The sequence below is a fragment of the Meleagris gallopavo genome, chromosome 3, assembly GCF_000146605.3.
Source record: "Meleagris gallopavo isolate NT-WF06-2002-E0010 breed Aviagen turkey brand Nicholas breeding stock chromosome 3, Turkey_5.1, whole genome shotgun sequence".
Classification (NCBI taxonomy): Eukaryota; Metazoa; Chordata; class Aves; order Galliformes; family Phasianidae; genus Meleagris; species Meleagris gallopavo.
In genome coordinates this window covers 9463782-9474275 of record NC_015013.2, presented here as the reverse complement: position 1 = coordinate 9474275, position 10494 = coordinate 9463782, and positions in this window count along the sequence as shown.

Here is a 10494-nt window from a genome sequence, read left to right as displayed (position 1 = left end):
GGCAGCGATAAACAAGTCAGTCATACTGAGTTTACAGTTTTAGTAATAATTGGCTTGAAGGAAAAAAATACCAAGCGCAGTTGCAGATTAACTACATTATAATTATAGGGTGTAATTTCAGCCCATGCTCCCAGAGTGGAAGGCACAGTTTTTATCTGATCAACCTCCGTGCGTAATTCTCTATTAGGTTTGGGGCTGGGCATTGCTCTGCTGACTTTAAAGGTGCCTAAGAGGATGTACAGAGAAACTGCAACACAGAAACCTGGGTCACAGCACGGGACCTCTGGCCACAAGCATGTGGTCATTGGAGCAAAAAGCAGTGATGGCAGTGACACAGCTGCCAGCACACAGGGATTGCCACATGACTTAAATAATAAACTTTCAGAGCTTATCCTGGTGATTTTGGAAAAGACTCTTCACTGGAGGGTGGTCAGGCCCTGGAACAAGCTCCCCAGGGCACTAGTCATGTCCCCAAGCTGTCAGAGTCCAAGGAACATTTGGACAGTACTCTCAGACATAGGGTTTGAATTTTGGGTGATCCTGTGTGGGACTGGGTGTTGAACTCAGTGGGCCTCGTGAGTCTCTTCTAACTTGGGATGTTCTATGATTCTGTGATTATATTTTGTTTGGCAGCACCTGAGTTCTGGTCCTCTGTGGGTGCCATGACCAGCAGAGTGGTATGATTCACCTACTGGAGCTAGGAGAGAGTGTCTTCACACAGCTTAGGAAATCCTAAGGCTCAGTCCCCTCTCCAAACCGCTCAGCTTGGCTTCTCCCATAAGCAACCGTTAACTGGACACAACACATCTTCAAAAAAGGGGCCCCCAGAAAGACCTTCTTCCAGAGCGGTTGCCACAGGCAACAAAGATCTAAGGCAGAATTAAGGACCAGTCTTGCTTGGACTTTCCCCTCCAGGGAAAGAAGTAGAAATTCACCTTCTGTTGTTGCTCCTTGAATTTTGGCTCCCACACTTTTCTGTTTTCACTGGAAAGCTGATTGTGAAACAGAACTTCAGAAGGAGGAGGGTTGGGTGCTGTTTGCATTTTCTGGCTCCCTAGCTCCTCCCCAGCAGAACTTTGTTCATCATCTGGGTCTGCCTACAGCAGCAGCGTGTGCTAGATTTTCCCCTTCTTTTTGCCTGCCTCTGCTCATGTATTTACTTAGGACAGGTCAGCTCCTGTAGCACTGAATGCCTTTTCCTACCATTCTCTCTATGAAGCCTGGGCCTACTTACCCAGTCCGCATGCTCTGATGCATGCGACAATAGGCACTAAGCCCTGGCAATGGAAATATCTGATCACGCTCCCACTTCATAAGCTTGTCCCACAAGAAATTGAGCAAGAAAACTAAATGTTTTCTCATTACATAACTAAAGTTTCTGTTTGTCCTTGGGGAAAACAGAAAATTTACTCAGAAAGGTGTAGGGTACCATTCCTCTCCCATCAAACACGAAACCTTCATGTCAAACAAGATCCTCCCGCCCATCAACACTCGTGTCTCATTTTGGACTTCCAAGACCGAAATAAAAACAGTCTTATTTTGAACAAGGATGAGAAAGTTCACTCAAAATATTAGCATTTACTCCCAAAAGGCGTTCAGTCATGGGTGAGCCACACTGCCACAACCCTGCCAGAACAATGTGTTTTCTACTATTTCTGTGAAAAGCTCTCCGAGGAACTAGGTAGCACGAGCAGCAGGGGAGGTGATGACCTTCTTCTGCCTGCTGAATGTGATGGGAATTGCCCTGCACACGTGTTGGAAGGGAAAAATGCCATGCACAGAGCTGATTTCTGCCCTAGGCATACCCTATGGACAGCAGGGTGCAGACCTAGCTGACCCTAATACAGCTTGCAGCATGCAGGAGACTCCTGTTTATGCTCTGTGTCCTTCCCTACACTGTGATTTTTTTTTTTTTTTATCAGGCTAAAAAGGATATATTTTATCATAATGGTTTCAAATCCAATGTGTACAGGCCAACACAAATACGGTATTACAAGTTGAAGAACTGTACCTCAGGCACCATTTTATTAGAACTAGTGTTTACATCAAACAATACATCCTAAGTACTTCATATTAAGCTTGGACAAATCATTTGCCTGAGGATTAGGGTGTTGTGCCATTGAAATGTAATCCTTCTGTTGATTTTTTTTTAACTGCCAAACCAAACGGGGTAAAATCAGTAACTGTTAAAAACCAGGAGAGTGAAAACCTTAGCCTCAATTTGACATGTCAAATAAAGCAAATGAAAAATTACCAGGGCAAGTGTGCAGGCACAGTATCTGAGAAGCAGGACAGATTTTCTCCTGTGTAGATCAGAAAAACTCAGCCAGGTTGGGCTGCATCCCAGGATGCTTCCCCACGTCCCAGGGCAGCCCCAGCAGGATGCAGTGTCCGAGGATGGGATGGCATAAGAGCAACCTTGCTAACCAGAGCTTTTGCGAAAGGATAATGCACCCCATGCAGCTCTCATTGTCTGACTTACCCATAATATTGGCTTTTAGATACATGCACTGCTTGGGCCCCTTTTAACAAAAAATCCCCCAAAGGACGAGTCTCTGGGCACATCTGATACCCCTACTGGGATCTGCCATCGTGTGTTAGAGGGCAAAGCTTGACATCAGGGTATGAAAAATTCTTGCCCCATGATCATAAGACACCTTCCTTTTCCTCACAGGGATTTATAGGTCAAGTAGGAGGCAATGACACTACTGTAGAGATATTTTCCCTGAACAAAGACCCATAGCAATGCCATGGAGACTACTCGTGGTAGAAGCCACATAGCGATGGGCAAGGAAAATGCATTTCCATCCCAGGTAGGAAAACCTGAAGTACAGTTAAGAGTATTGCATGGTGATCAGACATAATGATATGGATTGAACAGAATGTGCCCTAGGACAGACTTGGTCTCGTGCTTGGTATTTAGGCATACTTTGGTCTCTTCAAGGCTTTTTGTTGCCAGGATTCCCCAGCAAATTACATTTGCCACTTTGGTTTTATATACATGTGTGTGGATTTACTCATTTATGTATTGTGAATAACACACGGAATAGATCTAGATCTTGATATAGATTCATATCTAGACATAGATGTTAGAGACAACTGTGAGAAGAGTTTATCTAACGCTGTGAAAAGCAATGGCAGCGTGGATATACATCCAGAATCTGTGGGGCTGACCCATAGCTATTTAGGATGGATATCAGGAAAAACTTCTTTACAGAAAGGGTTGTTAGGCATTGAACAGGCTCCCCAGGGAGGTGGTTGAGTCACCATCCCTGGATGTGTTTGAAAACTGTTTGGACACGGTGCTCAGGAACATGATTTAACAGAGGGTTGTTAGAGTTAGGGTAGTATGGTTATGTTGTGGTTGGACTTCATGATCTTGAAGGTCTTTTTCAACCTGAGCAATTCTATGATTCTACAAAGTGTTTAAGCATCTTTCTGCATGAAGAATTCAGCCATAACAGAATCAATCTTTCCCATCTCTTTGGAAGTACAGCCACTGAAGACTATAAGAAAAAAAGAACCACGAAGACTTGCAGTTGCACATCATGTGGAGGAAAACCAAGGATGATATCTAAAAAAACTAAATAGCAATTCATTAACATGCTAACACAAATGCATAAAAAAACTTACTACTTGTTTTGTTCATAGTAAAAAAAATATTATGTTCTAGCAACCATCAGCAAAAGCCATCATGGGCAGATCTTGCATTCCCTCAGGTGAGTTGAATGCTCACAGCCCCACCAGGTCACATTGGGCACCAAAGTGCCCATCACCTTGTACTATGTTCCTATGTATCTGCTTGAGGTTCAGGGTGAATCAGATTTTGTCTCAAGGCACAGAGTTTCCAGTTTCATGGGAAATCCTGCTCAGCCAGCATTCCTGGGCAGCACCGAGATGTCTGAGCATTTGGAAGTTCTGCAGTTCAGGTGATGCTTAGAAGGTCTCCACCAATGCACCTGGTCTAAGGGGAATCCAGGACATGCCACACTGATGCTGCCCCTACATAAAAACTCATTGATAAGCATCAGGGCACAGCAGAACTTCAACAGTGGCAATTGTCACTCTTTTCCCTAAAACTGAACAGCTGATGCTCTCAAAAATAAGTCTTGGGCTCAAACCACACTCTCAGACTTGGAGCATTTCCCTGTCAAGCTGGAGCTGCTGCATGCAGCTCAGAGCTTTGTTAAACCCAGCTACGTACCGAGATATGCCTTGAAATTCCTCTCCTTATGGACCTGTTCTGGAAAGCTGTGGCTCCCGAAACAGCAGAGAAGAGTTGCTGACATGGAGCTGGTACTAATTGCAGTTCCCAGTAGGTCCCATCATGCATGGTGCCCGTGAACAAGGCACTGCTTTACCATGCTGCAGAAATGTCACAGAGATCACAGGTGGGTGAGAAGGCTCAAAAGAAAACTAAATAATTTTAGGGAAAAAAAAAAAGACGTAGGACGTGAAAAATTAGGAAATTATAAGCAAATAGGGAACACAGGCAGAAGTATTTCGCACAAAGGGCAATAAACATATGGACTAAATTATTGGAGTAGGCAGTCAAAGCAAAGCATGTAAATGAGTTGCACAGACACCTCCATTTGTTGCTGGAGAATGGGGGAGGAGGATGAAAAAGCAGGAAGGTGGAATTAAAAAGGTCTTTTCCTGTTCCCATGGCCTTTTCTTGTGGTTCCTATGTTCTCTGTATGCTGAGGTATTTCTGGGATCCCAGGTCGAGAAGCACAAGATATTTTGTAGGTACCACACATGCAATCCTACCTAGACATGCTGCTGCTGCTGGCTTACAGCAAACGACCAGCCTGCCCTTGAGGAGCAGCATGAGGGTCTCTCTCACGAGCTAAAATAGGAGGCTCTTCATTGCCCTGAGTCTTTAAGCACTCAGTATTACACTCCTCCAAAGAGAGAGTGTTGAGACACCCGAAAAAGAGAAATCAGGAGAGAAAGATATTCACAGAGGCACGTTGTGACTTGAAAGAGCAAAATACAGTGTGCCTATTCATGGGAAGGGAGTAACAGATTTTATAATATTAAAAATAGCTCAGTCACAAGCTGGAGCTGCCAGAGGTAATCTTACAGCGCTGGTTTTACTGGCACTTTGATGTTTTACCAGAATTTAACACTACATTATTCACTAAGAGGCTTGTTCCCACTGTGGGATGGACGAGCGTAGCTGCTATTAGTGCTAAGCGGTGAGCACATAAACGCAGCCAGGAGAATAGCCCCTTGTGCTCCTATGCTCTTTATGATAATGCTGCAGGGTTCACTTGCAGCCCAGGTTGGGATTTTTCTGTTCCCACAGCAGTGACAGGGGCTGCAGCAGACAACCCCGAGGGCATGTCACCCTGCTGCAGGAAGAGCAGAGCTATTGAAGAGATGCGTAATACACACGGTCCTTTCACAGAGCCTGTGCAGGCATTTTTATTTATCCAGGTGTATATGAAGCATTTTTGATATCCCCAGCACCAAACAAGGAAAGGTGCACACTGTGAAGAGGTTGGCTGGAGCACTGTGGGGTGAGAGTTTGTCACAGCTGCTCCCCAGGGTGCTCTCAATTTTTGGCTACTAGGTGAATTTGGAATAATCACTGCACTCATTTTCATTACATCCTTAATATGCAAGCAACACAAAAGAAACATCCACCCACCACCATTTCGGCACTGCAAATTCACATACAAAGCAGAAATTAATGTTGAATGGAAAAAAACTATTCTTATCTTCTGTTTTTGCAATATCCTTACATTCAACTTCTACTTTTCATGAGCTCATAACTGTAGTCTAGCTCCTGACAGCAGCAGTAAAATCACATGGGGATGGCAGTTGCTGGGATTTCATTAAAACAAGTTTTACTTCTGATCCCATGCATGGATGCAGGCCAAACCCTTCTCTGCACCCAATAATCTAAAGAGCAATTACAAGGTGCTTGAAATTTGTTTCCTGAAAATCCAGCATCTCGTGCAAACTCTTTAACATTTTCCCTTTATGTCCATACCATGCACTGGAAATCCTATCCGGCCCTGTGGGGAGACAGGGTGGTTTACACCAGGGTTTGAAAGGTGAGAGGCTTGCATTTCTTCCCAGCTCTGTGTAGGGTATGATGTTTGGCCTTGAACTGCTTCCCTCTGGCAGAGGACAACAACAGCACTGCCCCGTGTGCTGGAGCAGGAGGTGCTGTGTTGCTGACATCACTCTGCTGCAGGGCAAACCAGCAAACGCTTGCACTTCCTCTGCCCAGGGCTGCTCCAGCCCTAGATCCCATATGGCCTGATCCCAAGGCCTTTTCCCGGTAAAGAGAAATGCCCAAAATAAAGGCTTATTTCAGCATGAGCTGGCTGAGTGATGTCTGTTTTTGAAGGCACTTGCTTCTATCTTTGCTCACTGCCCACGTCTAGGCTGTACTGCTGCAACAGAAAGAGGAGGAGGACTGGTATGGTAGACTATGACCAGACTTAATCAAGTGGCCACTTACCATCTAAGAATGAGATAGAGGATCCTTTGTTAAGGAAAGGATAGGATGTGCATGCTTTCTGCTACCTCAAATGTAAGTAATTATGGACAACCCCTTCCTTTTTCCCTTGTGCTCTGTTGCTACCATTTCCTGTCCTGTATCTTGTAGTGGATGAAATAAAGCCTGGACCTGAATAAGATTCCCCTTGAAAACTGAGTGGATTGACTGTAACATCAAGCAGCAGTGGAAAGAGATATCTTATTTTTTTCTTCGTTTGCCACTAAAATAAAATCTGCTGCCTACCTCAGTGGCCATTTTGTAGTAATTAACAGAGGAGTCCCTTCTAGATTTTGTCTAACGCATGGCTGTATCTCCAGATACCTGTATTGCTCATGGAGGAACAGCTGGATGTAATGACAGTTCTGCTTCTGTAGACAAGAGAAAGAAAATCCCTGAATTCAGAGTCCTTCAGTCTCTTAACCTCTAACATTAATCTCTTAACCTCTAATATTCAAAGCCTGGGGTCGGAGACAAGAGAATACATACCCAGACCAACAGAAAGAGAGGCAGGTAGACCCGTTTACAAGAGGGCAAATATTCATGCCACTCATTCTACCATGAGTTTTAGGCAAAGCCAAGAGGTGGCCAAGTCTTCTGGCAGTGACAGAGCATGGTGGCCTTGTGCCCAGGGTATTGGAGACAGAGTGCTGGCAGCAGACCTTCCTGCAGCCTAGCAGTGCTGCAGCTCCAGGAGTCGCTGTGAAGGATGCACAGGCACCCACTGGGCTCACAGAGTCTCTCCATGCTGAGCTGACATATCTGACTCATTCGCAACAAAATTTGGAGAAGGAGGACCGATCATGCCCTCGATTGCCTGGGAGGCATTGCTGAACCATCATCATGAATGGCCTGATTGCTGTGAACAAGGGGAAGCACATTCAGAAGAGGCCTGGGCAAGGATGCCAAGATGTATCACGCTGCTCGGCTTTGCTCAGAGCCCTTCTGTGGGAGTTCAAAGGAGGCATTCAGGGACAGGATGAAGGGCAATGGCTGAGGAGCCATAGGTCTGTCCGTCGTGCGGGGGACCCCACAGAAAAGGCCACCAGAAAGGCTGCTACCAGCGAGATTCATCTCGGATCTCAGAGGCTGGGTCTGATGGAGGCTACTGAGTTTAGGAACAAATAACCCGCTTGATGAGTAGCCAGAGAAAAGCCACACTGCCACTGAAGAGACGCAGCAGTAGATGCGTGTGACCATTCCCACCCTGGACACTGCCTGTGCCACAGAAAGCAGGGATCTGAAGTGACAGTGCTGCTTCCTCACTCAGCAGGGTGAATCCGGGACGCGGACCCAGCTCAAAATGCGAGCTCCCTGTCACTTTGGGTCTAAACCTCGGTGTTATTTATAAGCAGGGGTGCGAGCTTTGCTTTGTCTCCTTGAGAATTCTCCTCCTCGTGCATTTTGTCAGCAAAACTGGAGCAGCAGAATCAGTCGCAGAGGTGCAAGGGATGGCGTAGTGCCGGGGCTGCCTCACCTCTGCGTCCAGGTCTCCAAATGCTGAGGTGTGGGAGCAGCTTTCCCAGCGTGAGCAGCCCCCCCGAGCCCCACGGGCACAGATGATCTCATGCATCTCCATCTGGCACTATTTGATGCTATCCTGGCACGTGTAGCATGGACTCACGGTGTCCTTTTTTTTGTCAGTATCTTCTAACTTGAGCTTAGAAACAGGCCAGGGAGTGTTTGTGGTAATAGTTCCAACTGCTTCTAAGGCAGTCAGGCCTATTTTAAGACAAGGACACAGACACACAGGGATCAGATTTTTAAAGCACTGAAGCACCTGAAAGTGCAGAGAGACACCTAGCTGTTTCCCATTGCTCTTAGTGCAAAACTACTAAGCACAGCCTCATGAATTTAATCCCAGCACCTCTGTACTTGAAAAATAGGAAGATCAAACTTGTCAACTACAGAAGGGATATGATGCCTTTCATTTCTCTGATGTGCCGACAGCTTGTAGTTGTGGTGTAGGCCTCAAACCAGCCATGAAAAGCATGGTGTGTGTACTGAGCTGCTATCTCACCCATCCCCTCTTACAGAAGGAAGCGAAGAGGGTACAGGGGTAGCAGATCCCTTCCATCCCCATTCCAGCACACCCACCCAGCTGGGGAAGAAGCACACGAGGAAATGTGCCCATATAGAATATGCTGTGAGTGCTCACACCCACAAGGCTGAAACGCTGACGCATTCTGGCCCTAGATCCATCAGTGTTTATTTTTATGGTGTAACCAATCATTTTGTGTAATTTTGGTTAAGAAAATTGGCACTTTCTGGTGAAGAGTAATAAACCAAGACTCAGATGAAGGCGAATTTTTGCAGATGACCAGTAAAGTGCTTGAAAATTACACAGGCAACAAGACTGCAGCCGTCATGGCAATTCGATGCTATCAGATATGAGCAAGACAAACCAGCAGATCATTTTATTAGCCTGGGAGAAATGGTCAAGCTTCTCTGGCTTTCATTACTATTTCCTTTGGTGATTATGATGATAATTTTAGTATTAGATTCAAATTCCTCCTGACATTTTTGTCTTGAGAGTCCAACTGGCTTTACAATAAGATAGCTTTTTAAGTCCTCTCTCCAGGAATGAGTTGTACATAAAGCTGTTGTTGCATAGAATCATTTTTACTTTCAAATCCATCTGTCCATTTCTATTCGGATGTACTTGTCCTGATGGGGTCTCCAGCCACACTGATACTCTCTGGATCTCTTACAAAGTGAACTAAGGAACAAGCATGAGCTTCACCACAATTAATATTCTGTGAGCCACAGGTAAGAGCCCACCCTTAGGAGATGGGCAATGTGCTACGGACATCCTCAGAGCATCCCACTCAGCTCTCTGGGCACCTACCACAAAGAAAGCATGGAGTCAGAGCTGCCGTTCAGCACAAAGGATCAGTGAAGTCCTGTCCAAAGCAGAGTTGCTTCCCTTGCAGACCTGGCAGTGTTATCTTAGCCTGGTACAGGAGGTTGCATGCCCAGGAAGGATGCAGAGCGGCCAGATATTGGGTTGCACACACCCCCTGGGTTTCATAGCCAAAGATCAAGCAATGTACACCTATACGCGCAGCCAGAAAATGAGCTTTCTCATCCCTATCTCCAATCCTGCGAGAGTCCCTGAAAGGGGAGCAGGATTTCTCTGCAGGTGTTTGCTGAAAACAGCACATAAATATTCCAAGTGCTGATGCATAGGTGTTACTCCAAAGCCATAAGCAGAGAGCTCGAGCTCAAGCCTTCAGACATCAGATATTCTTCTCCCCTCTGTACGATTTTACAGACTGAGGAGCGATGCTGGCTGAAATCACCGTCTGACAGCTTTTACTCGAACAGCTCAGGATGAAGTCGCTCTCGGTAGTGTTAGCAATGGTGTCTGGAGAAGACCTCTTGGATTTCCAGGCAGTAATTAATGCTTAACTTTCTGCTACATCACAGCAGCTGTGCCACGGGGTCAGCAGGAGTCACCGTGTTGGTAAAAGATAATTGCACTGCACGTGCAGCCCCGAGCTGAGCACCCTACAATAACAGGGCAAGCTTTCCTGGCCTCCTGCAAAGGCCCTCAGGTGAGGGAGGCCTTGCCTGGGAGGTGGAAGAGCTCTATCCCCACCGCAGCACCAGGAGGAGATGAGGAGTGAGGAAGACATTCAGCCCGACCTTGCTGTACCTGCAGAGAGCAGTGGGGCTGGAGGCTTTCCCGCAGCAGCCCCGCCGAAATACAGCTGCCCTCCCAGGTTTAATCAAATGGTCAATCGCCTGCATGAGCCTTATCTCGCATTTGAATGCGTCTGGCTCCAGTTTTGGGGAAGGTCCCTTCTGTGCTGAGGTTTTCTCCCTGGGATGGCATTGTTATGCGGGGCTCTGCCGCCCACCCCTGCGGGGCAGGAGCAGAGTCACCACCCGACACAGGTAAACACAGCCCGGCTCCATCTGAATGGCAGGGCTGACAAAGTGGCCTCCAAAACAAAACCAAAACAAAATAAAAAGAA